Genomic DNA, 20652 nt, shown 5'->3' on the forward strand with positions numbered 1-20652 from the left:
ATAAATAATTATAATTGCATAAGTTGATAAAGTATGCTATGCGATAGCTTTACCGCGGCGGTCCCCCAGTGCCACACGTTCAGAATACAGAAAACACGTATATTTTTAATATTGTTTATTGTGGTCCGAAAGCCTATTCGTTTTTTCCAAGGGAGTGTAACACCACCAATTTCCCAACTCTGGGTTGAGAATTTTTATTGATAATATTCTTTTTTTATTCTCTACAAGTTATCCTTTGACTACAATCTTACCTGATGGTAAGTGATGATTCAATCTAAGATGTAAGCGGGCTAACATGTTAGGAGTAGAATGAAAATCCACACCCCTTTCGGTTCCTTAGAAGAAAGAAAATCTCAGTACTTCATACCCCGACCCACGGACTCGAATCTAGGATCTTGTAATCCATACACAGGCTTATCACAACCAATGAGACAGTTATCTATAGCTTCTCAATTTCGTTCGTAACACTATCGAAGTTCCGCGCGGGGCGGGGGCGTGTAGCGATGAATGGAAAACCCACGACTGTTGCCCGTCACTTCCCCGCACGCACGATTTCACACCCGTGCAGTCTTTCCCCCTGTCGCCCGCGTATCTTATTTGTAACAAATTATTTATTCGCTATCTTCTGTGTACTTTTGCGTGAATTATTTCATATATTATTTTGCGAGACGGCTTTTATCAGTCCCCGACCTCCACAATGCATTGTCCACTGCACCTAATAAACTAGTCTACATTATCTCTGGTACATTTATTTACGAGTGTCAAAAGTGTAATTGATAAGACTCACAGATATTGAATAGGTGTGTGGTCCGATACTGGCGTGGAGGCAATGTACAAAGAGCAAAGTTAATAATGTAAGGAATTATTAAGTTACTAGTAGATGCCGCGCGGTTTCACCCGCGTTCCCTTTCCACTAGGAATATGGGTATAAAATATAGCCTATATAACTCTCTGGGATAGTGTAGCTTCCCGAATCCCGATAGTGAAATATTTTTTCAAATCGATTCAGTAGTTTCAGAGCATATTCATCATCATCATATCAGCCGATGGACATCTACGGCAGCACATAGGCCTTTTGTAGGGACTTCCAAACATCACGATACTGAGCCGCCTGCATCCATCGAATCCCTGCGACTCGCTTGATGTCGTCAGTCCACCTGGTGGGGGGTCGACCAACACTGCGCTTACTAGTGCGGTGTCGCCATTCCAGCACTTTGGGGCCCCAACGTCCATCGGCTCTTCGAACTTTGTGCCCCGTCCATTGCCACTTTAGCATCGCAACTCGTTGAGCTATGTCCGTGACCTTGGTTCTTCTGCGGATCTCCTCATTTCTGATTCGATCTCGCAGAGATACTCCTAACATAGCTCGTTCATTCGCCCGCTGTGTGAGTCCTTCTTCTGAGGCCCATAGAGCCTTATGAGCATATTCAATGCAAACAAACATACACACAATCAAATATTTCCTCTTTATAATATTAGTAGGAATAGATTTCTGATTTCTTCTTTTCTTTTGATTTTCTAGTAATTTTTCATATTTTACGATGGGGTCTGAAACCTTAAGATTCTATAGTCTGGCAAGTTCGTTGATGACTCTCCCATGATATGCGGGCGACGGGGGGAAATACTGCGCGGGTGTGAAATCGTGCGTGCGGGGAAGTGAGGTGCATCAGTCGTGGGTTTCTCATTCATCGCGCGGATTATCGGGAGTGTTACAAAAGAAGTTGCCAAGCTGATGATGATGATGATGACCTATCCCATAATTGCCTTGTTGGTCTAGTCGTTATCCTATGTGGCTTGATCCAAGATCCAAGGCGTGTAGTCATGTGGCACGTCGATTCTATTTCTACAAACGATATCGCTTCGAAAACTTAAAAGCACGAGTCTCCTTTCACAATGAGAGGGGTTAGTTTTAGTCCACCATCGTTAGTCAAATGCGGATTGGCAGACTTCACACACGTAGAGAATTAAAAGAAAATTCAGGTATGTAGGATTCCTCACGACGTTTTTCCTTTATCGTTTGAGACACGTGATATTTAATTTCTTAAAATGCACATAACTTAAAAGTCGGAGGTGGTTTAGACGGCCACGGAGGTCCTGGGCCGGCCGGCTGGGCCGATTGAAGTTTTCTTAATTGGCCTAGGTCTAGATGGTGGGAGGCTTCGGCCGTGGCTAGTTACCACCCCAACGACAAAGACGTACCGCCAAGCGATTTAGCGTTCCGGTACGATGTCGAAACCGAAAGGAGTGTGTATTTTCATCCTCCTAACAAGTTAGCCCGCTTCCATCTTAGATTACATCATCACTTACCATCAGGAGAGATTGTAGTCAAGGGTTAACTTGTAAAGTATTAAAAAAAAAGGATCGAACCTATGCCTTTCGTTCGACAGCAGAGATTATATCCACTGGGCTATAACGGGTACCCCCCGTTATAGCCCAGTGGATATAATCTCTGCTATAGGTAGTGTAGCATAAGATACTAAGTGTGCAATTTATTTTGCATAGAGAGGGAGTTGCAGTCCGCAGCCCGTACTGTGATTGTGTCAGAGCACTGAGCAACTCGCTGTGGTACGTTTTCATTGCGACATCGATTGCGAGTTGCGACATCAGTGTCTGACACACGAGGATCTATGTACGTCTTTTTTATGAAAAAATGTTATTTGCGTAAACTAGTATTACACTGTATGGTACATAGGTATGATTATTTGTTACTTAAGTGGTTAATAGATTGCATGGGGGCGACAGTCGCCTGTATGACGTTCTACGTATTATTATCGTAAATCGCTTCAAACAATTACAATAAATAAGGTCGTAATTTTCTTTTTAGGGTACCATAGTAGGGACCAATCAAATTAAAAAACCAACTTGGAGCACAAAAATTGCATAAAAATTCCGGTGTTAATTGATTAGATAAAGTTTTTAGTAATGACTCTGAGTCTGTTAAGTCTAGAAAGCTGAAGTTTGGCATGGGTATATTACACGATCATAACATTAAAATGTTAAAAGCAAATTTGAAAAAAAAAAATTAGTGAGTGTGAAACTGAAAATGATTTTTTTCTCATTTGAGGCATTGTTAGATAGGTCTTCAGCACCATTGTTTAATTCTACTTAAATAAGGCTAGTTTAATTTACGGAACCCTACACTGTGCGTGGCCCGACACGCACTTAGCCGGTTTTTAAATATTTGACAATTTTTTTTAGTCTCTCAATATTCTGCAATCTATCTTAAGACATTCAACGGGCTTTTAAGTATTTGTATTAAGGCGTGTTAGTTGCAAAATCCAGTGATTTGCCCAAATATAATAAAGTAATGTCTATTTCATGACATGTTGTGGTGCTCGTCTCTTGAGCCTTTTGAAAGTTGTACCAGGTTTCTTCATCATTAGGTTCCTTGCAAGTTGATTTGGATGTTTAAGAATACGCTTTTGGTATGTTTTCATTGAGTGTGCAACTTCTGTCTTTATAGTCTTAATATTTAGTTCACGATGCAGGCGATCATTTTTGACTGGATTTAACAATTAAGTACAATGACAATAATCGTGGTAATCGTATCGGATGCATATTGGAAAAGATACAACAAGGCGATAGTCGCGGTGTGAACCCAGCCTGAGAATCGAGATAGTGGTGCTTGGAACAGGTCCGGCGCACGCGCGGGGCAGGCCGGCACAGTCGCGGCGGCCGGCAGCGAGGAGCGACCGCACCGGCCAGTGGCGACCGACCACGGCGCCTCCTCTCGACTCGCGAGTCACCGAGTCACTAGTCGTAGACTCGTAGTCAGTCAGTGCTCGCGCTGCCAGCCGCCAGCCCGCGTGGCTCTTGTGACCACGCACGTTCGCATTCGCATTCGAACACACGTTCCGAGTACGATAGTCTCTGACCACTTGCTTGTGTCGAGACGAAACTTTTATTTCAATTTTCAACCCGCTTTCTTCTGAATACCCGTGCTTCGATTTCTGTTTTGTGCGATCTGTTTTCGATCTTTTAATAGTGAAGTGTATAGCTGAATGGCATAATTGAAGGAAAACCGAACTGAATCGAAAGGTATGTTTTTTTTTTGTATATTTATTGTACTGCGCGTAATTATTTTATTTTATGCACGCCTGTAACTTTATATTAGAAAGTTGCATATGAGCAACGAACAAGTTGACTACTCGTACACGTCGCCGGTATTTATGAGTACGTAAGTACATATTTAAGTTGATGTAACTTAGCTGCCGCGATAGCCCAGTGGACATGACTGCCTTCGATTCGGAGGGCGTAGGATCGAATCCAGTCGGGGAATGCACCTCTAACTTTACAGTTATGTGCATTTTAAGCAATTAATTATCATGTGTCTCAAATGGTGATGGAAAAACATCGCGAGGAACCTTACATTCCTGAGAATTTTCTTTACGTGTGTGAAGTCTGCCAATCAGCATTGGGTGGTGGACTATTAGCCTAACCTCTCCCATTCTGAGAGAAGACTCGAGCTCAACAGTGAGCCGAACACGGGTTGTTAATGATGAACTTAGCTACAGTAAGTATGTGAAGAATTCGACAAACTTTCAAATAATTTATTCGTACATACATCACAGCTTATCGATAAAATTCGGGGAAGTGTTCGAATACTTGCTAATTGATTTTGCATATTTTATCCTAATGTGCGTATATTATGGTGTGTATTTTATTCGTGTCACTTAGTGCGAGCCGATCACTACGCTAATGCCAATAAACCTGTTGATGGTGTAACAATTTTTTTTTATTATTTGATATAGAATATTAGAATTGCCTTTGCAAATTAATATCCTTCAAAAACATAGACTTTTTTGACAGTCGAGTAGGCAATTTAAGAAGTTGGTCATCGGCACCCTTATTAGCGATTAATAATTTTATTTGTGAGATGTATTACGTATTTTTTTCATTTTGTATTATTTTTATTTTTTGTCTTCATGTAAATTACTTTTTATGAATAAAATTAGTACTTTAAATAAATAGTTAATTTTGTAAATAATGGATTTTGGCTTAAAAGTAGCCAATAACCTCGGACCATTTTCCAGTGAAAAACCCATTAAAATCGGTTCAGCCATTCCAAAGTTTAGCCCGGACAAACAGAATGACAGACAGACAAATATTTTAAAAAGCTTGATTATGTTTTAGTATCTTGTAAATAGTTATAATCACTTGAAAAAAACGACAACCGGTCGCCTTGACTAATTTCGTAACCATATCCTACCCTACTCACACCCAACACCCACCCTACCTTACCCCTACCTACCCCTATCTACCCCTACCCTAACTCTTACATCCTATAAGAATCGGAAACAAGCCGTTTCGAAGGAGTAAGGGAACAAACTTTGTGACAGAGAATTTTATATATTAGAAAATTAATTGAAATATTGATTGATGATAATTACGTTCTTTAATACGTCAGCCCTCATTCGCACGAGAGCTTTTTTTACTTTAAAAAAGACGTACAGTCAAGCGATTTAGCGTTCCGGTACGATGCCGTGTAGAAACCGAAAGGGGTGTGGATTTTCCTCCTCCGCCTAACAAGTTATCCCCCTTTTATCTTAGACTGCATCATCACTTACCATCAGGTGAGATTGTAGTCAAGGGCTAACTTGTAAGGAATAAAAAAAAAACCTGTAAGTAGGTAATTAAAATACATCCCTAAACAGGATTTATTTGCTACTTTGTTTTCATTGTTTTATTGGCTAATAGGAATATTATACAAAGGATGTAATTAGATAATATTCAAAGGGATTAGTTTTCAAAATTCAACAATAAGTAAGATTTTAATCCACATTTTATTATTGATAATTTACTTGAACAAAAGGTTGCGTTTTCATTGTTACGGTAGCTAATAAACCATTGTATAGAATTTGTATCTAATTAGAATTCTAAAGGGGTTGTTTTAGAACAATGAGTAAAACTTGAAACAACTTTCATTCTTCTTACAAGGCAAAGTTTCTTCGTTTTCATGTACCTAGCTATTTCTCAAAGGAGTTTTTAAGGGTGCTGCGAGGTTTTCTAAAGAACTTCAAATATGAAGTAGATTTCATTTATATCCATTACCTACAATTCGAGACTTCGAGAAGTGAGAAGTATATTTGCCATGTTATTAAGAACTAGTTGACGGCGCGCTGTTTTACCCGCGTGGTTCCCGTTCCCGTTGGAAAAATAGGCTTTAGGTTGGAAAAAATTCTCGATAAATAGGCTTTCTAACAATGAAAGAATTTTTCAAATCAGACCAGTAGTTCCTGAGATTAGCGCGTTCAATCAATCAAACAAACAAACACACTCTTCAGCTTTATACATTAGTATAGATATAGATTAAATATTTAGGGGTATACTTATGTATTAACATATCCGGTTACTTTAGTCGTCGAAGTAAACTTCTGATAATAATGAGTAAGTTTGTGTAAAAGAACTTTTAATGAGCTTTTTGTCATTACAAAGCTAAACAGCTTTGAACATTAGGATGATAACATGGATATTAGAAATCAGTTAATTTGTGATAATACCGTATAAGTGACATTTATATCCTAAGTCAAAGCAATTAGAAGTACCTAGATGCGTTTCTGGAACGGAAATAGGTAGGCAACGAAAGGTGCCTAGTGTCAAAAAAAAATGTTAGCATTTTCAGTGGTTAAAACTAAAAAAAAATCAATATAAATATTTAGCTATATGTACAGGGTAATATTATTAGACCTTAATCATCATCATAAAATATGTATAATGTTTGACATACTCGAGGCCTCATGATTGGACTTCCAAAAACAACTGTCTTGAGCCGGCTGTATCTAGCGCCTCCCTGTAACTATAGAACCTTAATAGATATCAATTAAATCTTGGGTTATATTAAGAGAAACAATTTTTTTCGATTAAATTTTAATAAGCCAATTTTGCAATAGTGATGTTGTACCACAAATGGATTAATATTGTGACGAATGTTAGCCATGTCTTTAACACGACAAATCCCCTTTCCTTTTCAACCAGATAAGGAACTCGTGCTAGTAAGAATGTAAATTGTAATAAATAGGGATCTAACCCGAGATCAAACTGATCTAAGTTTGACTAACTTAACTGACTTAACGGTCGAGCTAGTGATGCATATTGCAAAAATTAAATTAAATAAATTAAACCCTCCCGCTGCGGGACATTTGGGAGTGCCCAACCAACCGGTGGTCAGGGTTCCAAAGCCAGGAATCTCCTCACAATACGCGCCGTCTCAAGAATCCTTCTGTATCCGACCCTTGATTCAGCAGTTAAGCGAAAGCTTCTTATGGTGTTGGTCGAAGCTTTTCGCTTAAAGACCATTGACTGAAACGACTACCATTGACTGAAACGACTATCGAAACAACAATAGTTGACTCAACGTTCTACATGGCATATTTTCTTTTGTTACGCTGCATATCAACTTAAAAAAAAATATTACGTAAAATTATGAAATAAATGTTTAGTGTTTTTATTAATTAAATACAAAAACTGCAAGCACGAGAAATACGTGATCTCATTATAATTATCAACGTCTGGACAAAGGACTATAACGTCAATCTTATAAATTGTGTTGAAATACTTGAACCAAACATTCACATGTCAATATACATTGACAATTGATATATTATAAGACAAGTAACTAGGTAAAATACTAGTCGTGAATCATCATCTCATGTAATCTATATCTATATCTATCTATATCTATACTTACAATAAAACTGTAGCAAGACCAATTCTGTACATTGAAGGTATTTTGAAAGTTGGGGGGCATTATATAACCGATATTAAAGCCAAAAAACTATATATTTTTTATTTTTATTTTCTGTCTGTTTGTCTGTATTTTATGTTGACCAGGCATCAGGCTGAAACTACAGAATAAACTCAAATGAAACTTGGCACAGTTTATATTGCGAAAATAAAATAAGTAGGGGGTGAGATAGGGGTTGAAAGTTTGTATGGAAAGTCCTTAATTTTTATAGTTACATATAGATTTAAAAATTTGTCCATAAATCATAAAACAAATACAAAATATAATGTGATTCAAGAATTTTTAAAATTTAATCCCTAATGGGGTGAAATAGGGGTTGAAAGTTTTAATCGATTTACACGCGGACGAAATCGCGGGCGTCCGCTAGTTATAGAATAAGTAGTTAAAATACTAGTCGTGAATCATCATCTCATGTAAATATACGTAACAAACACATTATTATCAAGCATTCACCGGAGCTTTGTTGCGTATTGCTTGTTACCTATATCGTTATCGTTACAGGGAAAATTTGAAATATTTCGACCGTATCATTGTGTGTCAAGATTCGAGGAATATACTCAGTTTAATTGGAATATAGATTAGGTACACTAATATTGTAAAGGCGATTGTTCGTGTCTAAGTGTGTATGTTTGTACCTCCTTTGCGGTGCGGCTACTAAAGCGATTTGGCTGAAATTTGGAATGGAAATAGATTTTTTCTGATTAACACATATAGGCTACTTTTCTTCCGGAAAAAAATCATGGTTCCCGTGAGTTTGTAAAAAACTGAATTTCGCACGCTGAATTCTGAAACGCGGACGTAGTCGCGGGCGTCCGCTAGTCTATAATAAAACCTTAATAGGTAAATTTTTTGTTGTTGAGCATTATGTACGTAATCGATACTAAAGCCAATTTTTTTTTTTTTTTTATGACCGGGTGTCACTCTGAAACTACTTAATGAATTCAAATGAAAGTTGGCACGATTTGAGACCATAATACGGAAAAGGTTATGGGATACTTTTTGTCGTGAAAATAAAATCGAAGAGGTGTTAAATATGGGTTGAAATATTGTTTCCAAAGTCCTTCATTTTTCAAGTTACATAAAATTGTACCCCTAAAGAGGTAAAAAGAGGTTTAGTTTTTTATCAATGTTATCGTTCATGTATTGAGTTATATGTTTGTAAAGTTATTAGTGAACTATTTACTATATAAAAACACTAAAAAAATATAAATAGAAGAGGGTGAAATAGAGCATTTTTTGTAAATTGTAGGTTTACATAGATTTTACGCGGACGAAGTTGCGGGAGTTTGCTAGTAGTTAATAAATTGCTAAACTATAATAATTATAACCAGCCGAACACAAGAGAAGGATTTTACAGTTACAATAATGAACTTGGAGCAATACATGCGCTTTACTTTAGTTTGAAATTAAATTAAGGAAAATCTTATACGGATGAAATCCCATTAAACTCATTCTTTACTTAGAATAATATTTTAATGTAAACACAAAAATGTATCAAGATATTCAAATAAACAAAATAAATTCGCTAAAATGTTTACTTATAAAATGGCGCGGACGCCTCAATTTAAGGGTCTTAGAATTATCGTTATTAAAAAGCTTTTGTACGTAAATCAATAAAGTACAAAAAGCTTTTAGGATTAACACGAGGCTTGAAATAAATTATTTCTTTAATGTAATACCACAATGTGTTTTACCTCTAAACTTGTTTATCTTCAAAGCACAATAAGTATTATGGTACCGTAAGACTTCCTCGTTTACACCTCTCCTTGTAAACCACAAACTTCTTTTAGACGATATGATTATGGTAAATTAAATTTTGGGTATATTGGAATTTCCGAAGCCTTAATTTATAACGTTGTTATCTCTTATCAGATTTCGGACTCGTATGACAAAACAAACTTTCTTAGTATCATGTTTACATGCAAAATGAAAAATAACTGCTTTAAATCAAGATTAGTCTTTAACATAACGAAATAGTACGGTGCTGTCTGTGTTAACTTTTTATTCTAAAAGTTCCTTTCGTTCATCACTAGGATTAAAGGATAGCGAGTTGAAAATTCGTTGTATTTGTAGCTTAGAAAAGTGCGTTTAAGCGCTTAGATGATTTTGGATTATTTTGTAATCCAGATATTTGCCTAATATGGACAAGGAAGTTCTTTTTACGTGCTCAATAATTAAACTTGTAACTGATGGAAGACGAATAAAAGTAGTTTAAAGAAATCTAAAAATTATTAATTATGATATATCCAGGAAAATATATTCGACAGCTATTCCAATGGCAAAATTGAATCAGAAAGATCTACTAAAATATGCTTCTATATTTCCAAAGCTCTTGTACAAAATATAATGTCTCAGCAAATGAATGATTCATATAACTGTATTACAGATTACCAGGAAAAGAATCGTGAAATATTAAGTGATTCATCGCTAAACCCTATTCAGGGATAAGATATTGGTTTAGGTTAGGGTTGCCAATGATAACTTTCTTGCCTCCCTATGGCGAGAAGATATCTATGAGGATTGTATCATATCTCTGCGTAAAAAAGGTAGCCAATAATCCACTTTTTCTGAAATGAATTTGTATATTCATAAATAAAATAAATAGTCATCCTTTTGTGACATGTTCAAAAATGATGACTTTTTATTTTCTTTTTGTATTTTCCGAAAAAGACTTATCATCAATTGATTTGTGTTAAGAAGATATGGATCTATGTGTTATCATAGAAAATAATATGATTCATATTAGATCAGAAAAATATAAGATAACATTAACAAATGTCCGATAAACATATTATTAAACAATACTCGACAAAGTATTCTCAATACCTAATTAATGCAATCGATTTTCTTGGACATTTCCAGCGTATGCATTTTTCGATTCGAACATTTTTGTCGATTTTAAAGAACTTTTGGCCAAAGTTCTCCGTTCTAATAAAAAAGTTGAAATTGAATAGTTCGATCACGCGGCAACAAATTCCTATAAGATGAAAAGCCTGGTCCAGTAGTAATGTTTATAGAAATACAAATTGAATTGATGAATGCAACTGAATAACTTTAGTCGAGTTGGGTTCCAGAGTCCGTTAGCTTACTAACAAAGATTACATTGAAACTCAAACTCTTTTGCTTTATAATTATAGATTCTAATACAGTACACCTAATGAATGAACCTAATGAACGATATAATCTTAGGTTGAACTAGCACTTTACAATGGGAACATTTGGTCGAGCAGACTCCAATGTTTCATCATTTTCAGCGAAAGATCGTGAGTCAGAACAGTTGTTCAGATAGTCGCCCCCTTACTTATAAATATAAAATATTACTAATACACTTAAAGCATCTGACTCTACGTCCGGGACTATTAATAGATTTATATTCTAAAGTGTACCATTACCTATTAGGGTGGTATTTATAAACCCGTGACTAGTAGTTCATGTGAATCAGACTAACGAAAACTCGGATAGAAAAACATAATGTAAAGAAAGATTGTGTGTGAAAACGGTATTAGGCAGTTTCTAAGAAACTAGAATAATAATCAATCCTATCCCAGAAGCGAATTGATTGGTAATCTATAACGAGGAAGCTCTTTGGCATGTAACTCTAATTACTACATACGTCTAGACTATCGTTATATTACAGTAAAGTATATCACAGATATAATTTATACAATTAATCTTTTTTAATTGTCTCTTGCGGAAACAAAAAGTATTCATTAAGTAGGTACAAGTCTAAGTAACGCTAAGTCTTTAATATATATTTTTTTATAATACGCTCAAGACTATCAGCATTAAGATCGTCTTATTTTTTATTTACAAAATATTTTAATTAATTTGGTTTTATATAACTAATGAGAAAATATATTACTTTTATGTCATCATCAAACATCAATAACATATTCGGCTTACTGCTTAGCTCGAGTCTCCTCTAAGATTAAGAGGGGTTAGGCCAATAATCCACCACGCTGGCTGGCCCATTGCTGATTGACTTCACACACACAGAATTAAGAAAACTTACTGGTATTCCTTTCCTCACGATGTTTTTCCTTCACCGTTTGAGACACATGACATTTAATAACTTAAAGTTCCGGACCGGCCCGGACCGGATTCGAACCCACATCACCCGGAATCGGAGGCAGCGGCCATATCCACTGGGCTATCACGGCTCACTTTTATATGCTTAGTGATAATCAGCACTCGCATTTACTTTAGCAGCTAAAGCCACATTAAAGCAATCCTGATAATCCTGATTTCCCAACTAATATTAGGTATTTAGGTTGCTAATGTGTGTTTGTTTGTTACGCTTTCACGCCTATTCTACCTACTAACCTGATTTTAAAATCGGATGAGTTAGCATTATAATTCAAGAATGGCTGATCGGTACTGGATGAAATTTTTTTAACGAATTACATTAAATTGTTTGGAACTTGAGCTAACTTATCCTAATAACTATATAAATCATGCCCACGTGGAATGGTGGCAAGAATACTGACTGCATTTCCGCGCTAGACAGCCAGGCTGATCCTTTGCTCAAAAAATGAGCCAGCCCTTCTGTCACCAGTCGAGGCAACTAGCCGCGGTGAAATTATTCGATGAAATTTTTTGGCACTGCGACTCCATGGCCCAAGGGTCTCCACGGCAAAAGGTACAAATTTGTAACTCTCTGTCAGAGACGCATACTTGAGCCACTTATATCACATTGATAGTAAATTGTTTAATAGTAATACTGTAGGAGCACATCTAGTTAAATATATGGTATATATAGGCTTTGCGGTTAAGCTAAAGTTGGAATGAATGTACATTTATTTATGAACCCTCGTGTTCTGCTATTCGTAGCACTCTACACTTAAATGTTAATTCACAACGGTGACCGAAAGTAAATCTCTGAGTAACTGCTTCATTGTGAGGGAACTTATTACGAAATTTATGTTTAATCCCCGATTCTCTACTAAGGTAATAACGTTTTGAAAGTAATTGGATGGATTGGTTTCGTTTTCAATAGATACTTTTGTAACTTGTATTTTTAGGTAAGAATTTTAAAAATAAGGGTTAAATAAATTCAGTATTTATGTGTTTATTTGAAAAGCTTTTTACTGAAAAAGCTTTCAATGGTTCTAATTGATGCTTATTCGGTTTTTCTGTAGGTATAAATGCATTTTATTCGGAAAATTTCGTTACGAATCCTTTAAAATTTTTGAATTAGCTTGGTTAAATAAAAGCTTTGATAAAATGTGTTTTATGTTTTAAATCAAGAAGATTTACAGAAAAACTATAAAGTAATTATATTTGAAATTTCATTTTAGTTTTGTTTTATTTAACAATTAGTTACTTAATCTCTTAAGTTTTATGAATACAGTACATTAAGGCGCCGTAAATAGCTAAATTAAGCAGAATCAAGGTACTTTTCTGTAAAATCTATACCTCATATCGTTTTGAATAAATTTGTGGTTGTAATAGATCCTTATGGGTACTCGTATTTTCAGAACACGATTTGATTATGATTATGATTGATAATACGCTATTTACTTTTTCACTAAAAATTAAACAGCCAATTATGTATTAAACATTTATTACAGATGTGTTCGTTTAGGCCAGGCCTTGGGTACCCTGGTTTTAGAACAAAATTTGACACATTAGCTATGCCTCTACTTCCTATATGACGAATACCATCGAACATATTTTTTTTTATTCTTTACAAATTAGCCCTTGACTACAATCTCACCTGATGGTAAATGAAGATGTAGTCTTAGATGGAAGCGGGCTAACTTGTTAGGAGGATAATGAAATGCCACACCCCTTTCGGTTTCTACACGGCATCGTACCGGAACGCTAAGTCGCTTGGCGGTACGTCTTTGCCGGTAGGGTGGTAACTAGCCACGGCCGAAGCCTCCCACCAGCCAGACCTGGACCAATTAAGAAAATCTCAATCTGCCCAGCCGGGGATCGAACCCAGGACCTCCGTTTTATAAATCTACCGCGCATACCACTGCGCCACGGAGGCCGGCACTGCGCCACGGAGGCCGAAAATATATTTTCAGAATACGATTTGATTATGATTATGATTGATGATACGCTGTGTACTTTTTTCACTAAAAATTAAACAGGCAATTATGTATTACACATTTAATAAAGTTCGTTTGTTTAGGCCACGCCCTTAAGTACGATGGTTTTAGAAAACAAAATTAGACACATTAGCTATGTCTCTATTTCCTATACGAATACCACCGAACATACCTTAAGCTAAGCTTATGAATAACATGGTATTAGTATGGCGACAATACAAGCCTTACCTTACGCAACGCTGTAGATGCACGCTGAAATTTCTCACGCTGCTTAATCTTATACCTATACACTGGCTCTATATCGAGGTGATAAATCACGTAATGAATATGCGTACTTTTTCTTTGTGACAAGTTGTTGCTTGTCTGCGATCTAGCTTTAATGATGATGCATCTCATATACAAATATGTATCTATCTGTATATCAGCTGTCTCGTTGGCCTAGTTGTTAACCTGATCGACTACGGATCAAGAGGTCCCAGGTTCGAGTCTTAGGGCTCACGCACACGGGCCACTGGCCACAACCACAAAACGCCGCTACCGGCATATTTCCAGTAGTTTTCATACAATTTGTATGAACTCGCTGCACACAGTTGACGCCAGTGGCCATTACAATCGTCGCTGCTCGCTTCTTGTGGCCCGCACCGGCCACTAAACGCCTATAAAAACGCCGCAACACGCCACGCAATTGGATGATAACTATGGATTCGTCTTCTATGACGACGTTTTCTTATCTTAAGCAGCGCAATTAAAGCTTCTTCGTTCGAGTCCATTATGATCTGCAAGCATGGGTTAAAAAAAGTAGCAGCCACCGACGCAAGTGTCGACAAATGGCTGTCGCGCGCTTCAGCTAATTTTGTGGTCCCTTCTTGCTTCTTGTGGCGGCCTTTGTGGCTCGCGTGCGGCGACACTTAGCCGCGCTATGAATTACGCTTTTCAATATTTTTTTTAATAGTCATCCAGCCCATCTGGGCTTCAGGGGGTTCTCTCCGAATCAAGGGGTTCGTAAGAACGTTAATGAATCGGTTTCAGTCATTATCATTTACAACATACCTACATACATTTACAATATCTAACCCTAACCCGTCACCCATATACTTAGGACTAAAATAAGGCACAAGTAAAATACCGATTTAGGTGCTTTCTAGGTACCTAATCTAATAATAAATACAATTATTATCTTCATTAGTGGCTTAAATTCTGGGACTTATAATACCTAAATAGATAATCCACCAAGTATTGAGGTAAGTGGTTCCTTATTATGCGACATAGCTAATCTTCTCAATAACTTTATTTTTATTTACAATAGATAATGTAAACAGTTTTCTGTAACGTGCTTTTTAATTAGAGTACCTTTTTTTCAACAATACGTCTAATATATTTAGTAGGTACAAGAATTTATAATATTATCAATATTTTACTAAACTAACATCAGAATCATTATCATTACATCAGCTGATAGTATAGTTATTAATGAATTTGACATTATATACCTACCCTAAGTTTCATCATCATCATTATCAACCCATATTCGGCTCACTGCTGAGCTCGAGTCTCCTCTCAGAATGAGAGGGGTTAGGCCAATAGTACACACTAGCCAAATGCCGATTGGCAGACTTCACACACGCAGAGATTTACGAAAATTCTCAAGTATGCAGGTTTCCTCACGATGTTTTTCCTTCACCGTTTGAGACACGTGATATTTAATTTCTTAATCCTAAGTCTGCCAACGTGCATTGGAGTAGCGTGGTGGGTTTAAGCTCCATACCCTCACTCCTAGTGATGATGATGGATGATGATGATGATGATGATGATGAGGATGATGATGATGATGATGATGATGATGATGATGATGATGATGATGATGATCATGATGATGATGTTGTTGATGACTAAACTAACAAGCGGATGCCTGTTACTTCGTGCGCATTAATAACATACATCTAGTGAAAATTAAAAAAAAAATACACTTCTCTATTAAACAGGTCTCCATTTTTTAATGGTGTATGGATTGTAGGGTCAATTATTGCGAAACCGCCATGATTTTTATTATGTTAGTGCTCGGCGCCAATATGTTTTTCATATTAAAATATTTAATATCGCTGTTATTGAAAAAATGTAAATTAGCACCAATCAAATACCGCTTATCGCATATCGTCATCAATTATGTGTGACGTAGTCATCACTATCTATATCTATGTAGGTAATAATTTAAAGAATTCGGATTATATCGGATCCTCCTTTTGAGGAAATGATTGTTTTCTTATATCTCGATTGCTTTTATCGCGAAATTCCAATTGTCTTACTCATTATTGCGAAATGACCACATTCCTTCGCGAAATAGTAATATCTACGTAGATAATATAGATCCATTCAACAATTATGTCAGAAGAAAAAAGAGGTAGATAGGTTACATAAACTACCATCGATGCATACAAAAAATATTTCAGCGGCGTTGTCAAAGCTCAGGTTTGCTAATTAGCATAGTTTTAACGTGCCACTTGCGGTCCGCGTATAACCTATCTACCTCTTTTTTCTTCTAAGATCAGGCCATTCAACGAAAACGGGAAATAAATTACAATCAAATATTGACGAGGTTTTTATATCTTAGACAAGGGATTATTTAGGTATAATCTCTTTCCAAACAAAATATTATCTAAAAAAATGCAATACATATTTATATAAATTTAAATTATTTGATACTATTTTATTTATAAACTATTATATTATTATACATAGGTATACATACTTAGTATCCACCCCTAAAAGGGCTAAATATATAAATCAGGATCGAAATAGGTACACCGTTATTTTAATATGTTTAAAAAAATATACATATTAGCTGTGGGTTAAATTCAATTCTTCAATTAATTAGGACTGGACTATAGCAAAGCATAAATTAGTAATAGGTAATAAAAAGTATAATAAATACCTAGTAATAAGTTAGTAGAAGTATGGGCCTCATAAGAAATCATACAGCGGGCGATGGAACGAGCTATGTTAGGAGTATCTCTGTGTGATCGAATCAGAAATGAGGAGATCCGCAGAAGAGCCAAAGTCAATGACATAGCACAACGAGTTGCGAAGCTGAAGTGGCAATCATCATCGGCTGATATGATGATGATGATGATGAATGAGTTTATAATAGAGATCAAAGCTTACGCGGACGAAGTCGCGGGCATCCGCTATTTTCCTACGCATTATTTGTACTAGTATATTTAATGTGTGTTAGGTGTTAGTCATACAAATAAGTATCTACCTAACTAACTGAGTGATTCAGCCAAATTTAATAGGCTTTAAATCTTATCTATGTACTTATGGATACATTCTATCCATCAGGTTAATTCAACTTTGAGTTGCAATTTTCCCACTTGACATAGTTAACGATAAGCAATAAGTAAGAGAATTTTATTTATTGATAACATTTATGTAGTAGGTACCTAAATATGGCAATAAATCAATTAGATTTAAACAATGCGCATAATTATATAAATGCGGTAATATACAGTTGTTTCAATCACAATCTGCCAAATTCAACGTGCAAGAATTACATTATACAAATAAAAAACCATACTGATAATAATCAAATGAAATAATGTCAAAAATATTAAAATTTTACATTTTTTTCATTTATAAACATTGATCCAAATTCGTCAATCGTGTAATATTCCATTATGTATTTTATACATATATTCTTCCGTTAAAATTTTTTAAGCTCTCAGTAAATGATTGTAAACTACATATACCTACAGATAAAGTAAGTATACACTATTTCTAAGTATATTTACCTATTGTCGTGGCACTGTAAATTTATTTTGAAATCTATTTGATCGCGTAACCGCGTAACTATGTTTCCCATAAAAACAGAGAGCTCAAGAATTTAAAGACACGGCAAAGGAAGAATTTTATCACGTTTAAATAGCGGTTTACAGGATTGTAGAGAATCTGCTCCACATATACAACGTATTTACGTTTTTTTGAACTCTAAAAACTTTTATAAAATCCACAGAATTACCCCATAAAATGAGTCCTTAGCATAAGAGAGAGGAGACATATCCGTGCTAAGCATTGAGTGCTCCTTATAGTATCCGTTGAAATAGCTTTTAAAAGTAGATACTTATAATTAAAATGCTAATTTAAAAAATACCAGAAAATTTTCAAGTAAAAAAATGTAACATAAGTAGCGATGTTCGACAGTACATAAAATCCGTACGACGCGATCATTCAATCCAATACCGTATACATTTCAATGAATGAATCAATCATTTTTATCAACAAACCACAGCATCACTTGCTAAGTCGGGTCTTCCGAGAATAATGACTTGAGTAATGTGAATTACTAAGACGTATTATACTTCCATTCATTTTATTTAATTATAGCGTGAATGGGAACTCGACCCCTCTTATCATGCAGACGCGAACGGTCGCTGTACTAGCAATCCGTATTAAAGTTTTGCAACACCACTTATAGATACCTATACAATAAACATTATCTAAACAAGTATATGCTGACAATTTTTAAGATATTGTGAAATAGATCTGAAATAAAATAACAACTAAACCTATAATATAAATTAAAACATTGTAATACTTATTTGTTTAATTTATTTGTAAGGAAGTATTTTTTACTGCAGGTACAGTCATGTTCATTAACATTTCTTGATATTAATTATGTATAGATAATTGTTATTTACCAAATCTGATATTGTAATCGTAGATAACAACAACAGTTTGCTACAGAAAAAAAAAATTGTTTTAACATGCATCCAAATGCTACGTAAATTTTTGCTCGCTAGCTTACCGAGTAATGAAAGCTATATAAGAGGATTAATCCTGTATGCGTTGAAAAGGTTGAAGAGCGTAGGGTAGCAAGTTCCTAGCATGTACTGTATGTTACCTACTGTTAGAGACGATGGTATTCCACTTAACATCAAGTGGGCCATCTGCTTTTTCCGTCACACACAAATAAAAAAGATGCATACAGTAGACTAAACAGACTTAACCAAAGAGTACACAAAGCAAAAGCGTAAAACAAAGTACCAGGTTAACAAAAAGTATTAAGAGGTTAGAAAAGGATGCTAGGAAACGCAGTGATGGTCGACATCAACCAAGTCGCAGGGATTCGCTGGATGTTATCTCAGGATCGTGATAAGGTTCCTGCAAAAGGCCTATGCTCTGCAGTTAACGTCCATTGGCTGATATGATGATGATGATTAGGAGGTTGATTTACAGGTACACTCTCTCTACTGTAATAATTTTATTAAATTAACAGAAACTCATGTTTCATATAATTATTTTCTCTCAAAATATGTACTTGTAAGTGTAATATTAGGTTTACAATTTGCATTGTTTTTTTAATGATATAATTATATTTTACACTGGATTTTTTATAACTGACAATTCGCTATATTATACTTAATTTTGAATTTTGGAACTGCGTTTCCCCGGGTTCATTCGTTTGGGTAACCCCCGACCCGTATTTTTCAAAAACAATGTCTGCGCTGGCCCTTATTGTTGCGGTTAGTCGTGGTTTTGTTTTTTTTATTGACCGTGCCGTTCGCACCGACGCTGGTGACAGTGTTTGTTAAGTAGGGCGAAAATATTAGTCACATGAACGTAATCATTGCGTGTCGTTGCCTCCGTGTGGTGCCGGGGCAACAGGCGTAAGAGTGGTTGATTTGAATAAAAATAGCGTTTAACGAAGACTAGCGGACGCCCGCGTCTTCATGCGCTCTTAGACCTCCTTAATCTGTTGCAAAATCCGTTATAGGAAGACGTCTACTAACTATACCTAAACTACCTCCCATCCATCATCTTGGTACGTCTCAGTGGTTTTCGATTTCTCGTTTGCCTGTGTCACGGGTTCTAATTATGCATAAATAGATGAATTAATTAAATCGCATAACACTGTATTAGGTCATAAACATATTTACTTGTATTTATACAATTTATAATTAGAATTGTATATACATCGGAATACTTTTAAACATGTCAGGTTGATGACGTCCCATGTCTGTTTATTGAATTTTTGAACGCATTGAAGTAAATACTTCAATTAAATAAAATCTACGTTAATTATCAGGGCGGAGCATATAATAGATGCACGTGTTGATGGATTAGTATAATTAAAAATATAACTATGTAGTTTTTGCGGAATTTTTCAAAGTTTTAATAAAGTCTTAAGCAAAACGATCAAGCGTAAGATCTAGCTACGGAATTTCAGTTAACTACGCACGAAATACGCACAATCTACAGTATGGTACGGTATAATAGTCCTTAATCCCCGACGTTTAGGGTCACAGTTGTCTAAGGGTGAATGTAAAAAAGTGCGCTCTGTTGGTTTGGACGTGTTGGCGACAATCAGGCTGCGTGGGCACTATCTGTGAGCGAGGTCGCACCGCTCACCCTGCTATCGCGGCCATGCTCGGCGCGCCTCATTAACTCTATTAATAATTCATCTCATATCTCACCCTATTGTTCTGTGGAATAGTTTTCCACTACGCATATAAGTCCTGGTTATCGTTTTGAGTCAATTGCAAATTGAAAAAAATGTGAAATTTATTCATTAAACAGTTGTGGTCGCGATATTACTTATATTTTTATAGGGACTATTTTTAATAAACCTAAATAATGTAACCAATTATGATTGAGCTTAAATACTTAGTTCAGTTACTTAAAAGCTAAACTAATATTATAAGAGGTTAAAGGGTAGTTTTTTTTATTATTTTTTATGCTAATAAAAATCTATGCATACTTAGCTACGCTCTCTTTGGAATCAATTAGTAGATAACACCTATATTGATCTACTGGTCAAAAAATGGAAAATGAATCAATAGTTTATTTTTGTGAAAATGT

At 35.7% G+C, this 20652-nt stretch overlaps 1 protein-coding gene across 1 annotated transcript in view; it reads left to right on the forward strand.

Annotated features, from left to right (window-relative positions):
* Positions 1-3675: 3675 nt before the first annotated feature.
* LOC112053257 (BMP-binding endothelial regulator protein-like) overlaps positions 3676-20652 on the forward strand; it is an 87042-nt gene continuing 70065 nt past the window's right edge. Inside the window, exon 1 of the mRNA XM_052881797.1 lies at positions 3676-4038. The gene's annotated coding sequence lies outside the window, so the exon portion shown is untranslated. The remainder of the gene's footprint in view (positions 4039-20652) is intronic.

The sequence above is a fragment of the Bicyclus anynana genome, chromosome 5 (genome assembly GCF_947172395.1).
Source record: "Bicyclus anynana chromosome 5, ilBicAnyn1.1, whole genome shotgun sequence".
Lineage (NCBI taxonomy): Eukaryota > Metazoa > Arthropoda > Insecta > Lepidoptera > Nymphalidae > Bicyclus > Bicyclus anynana.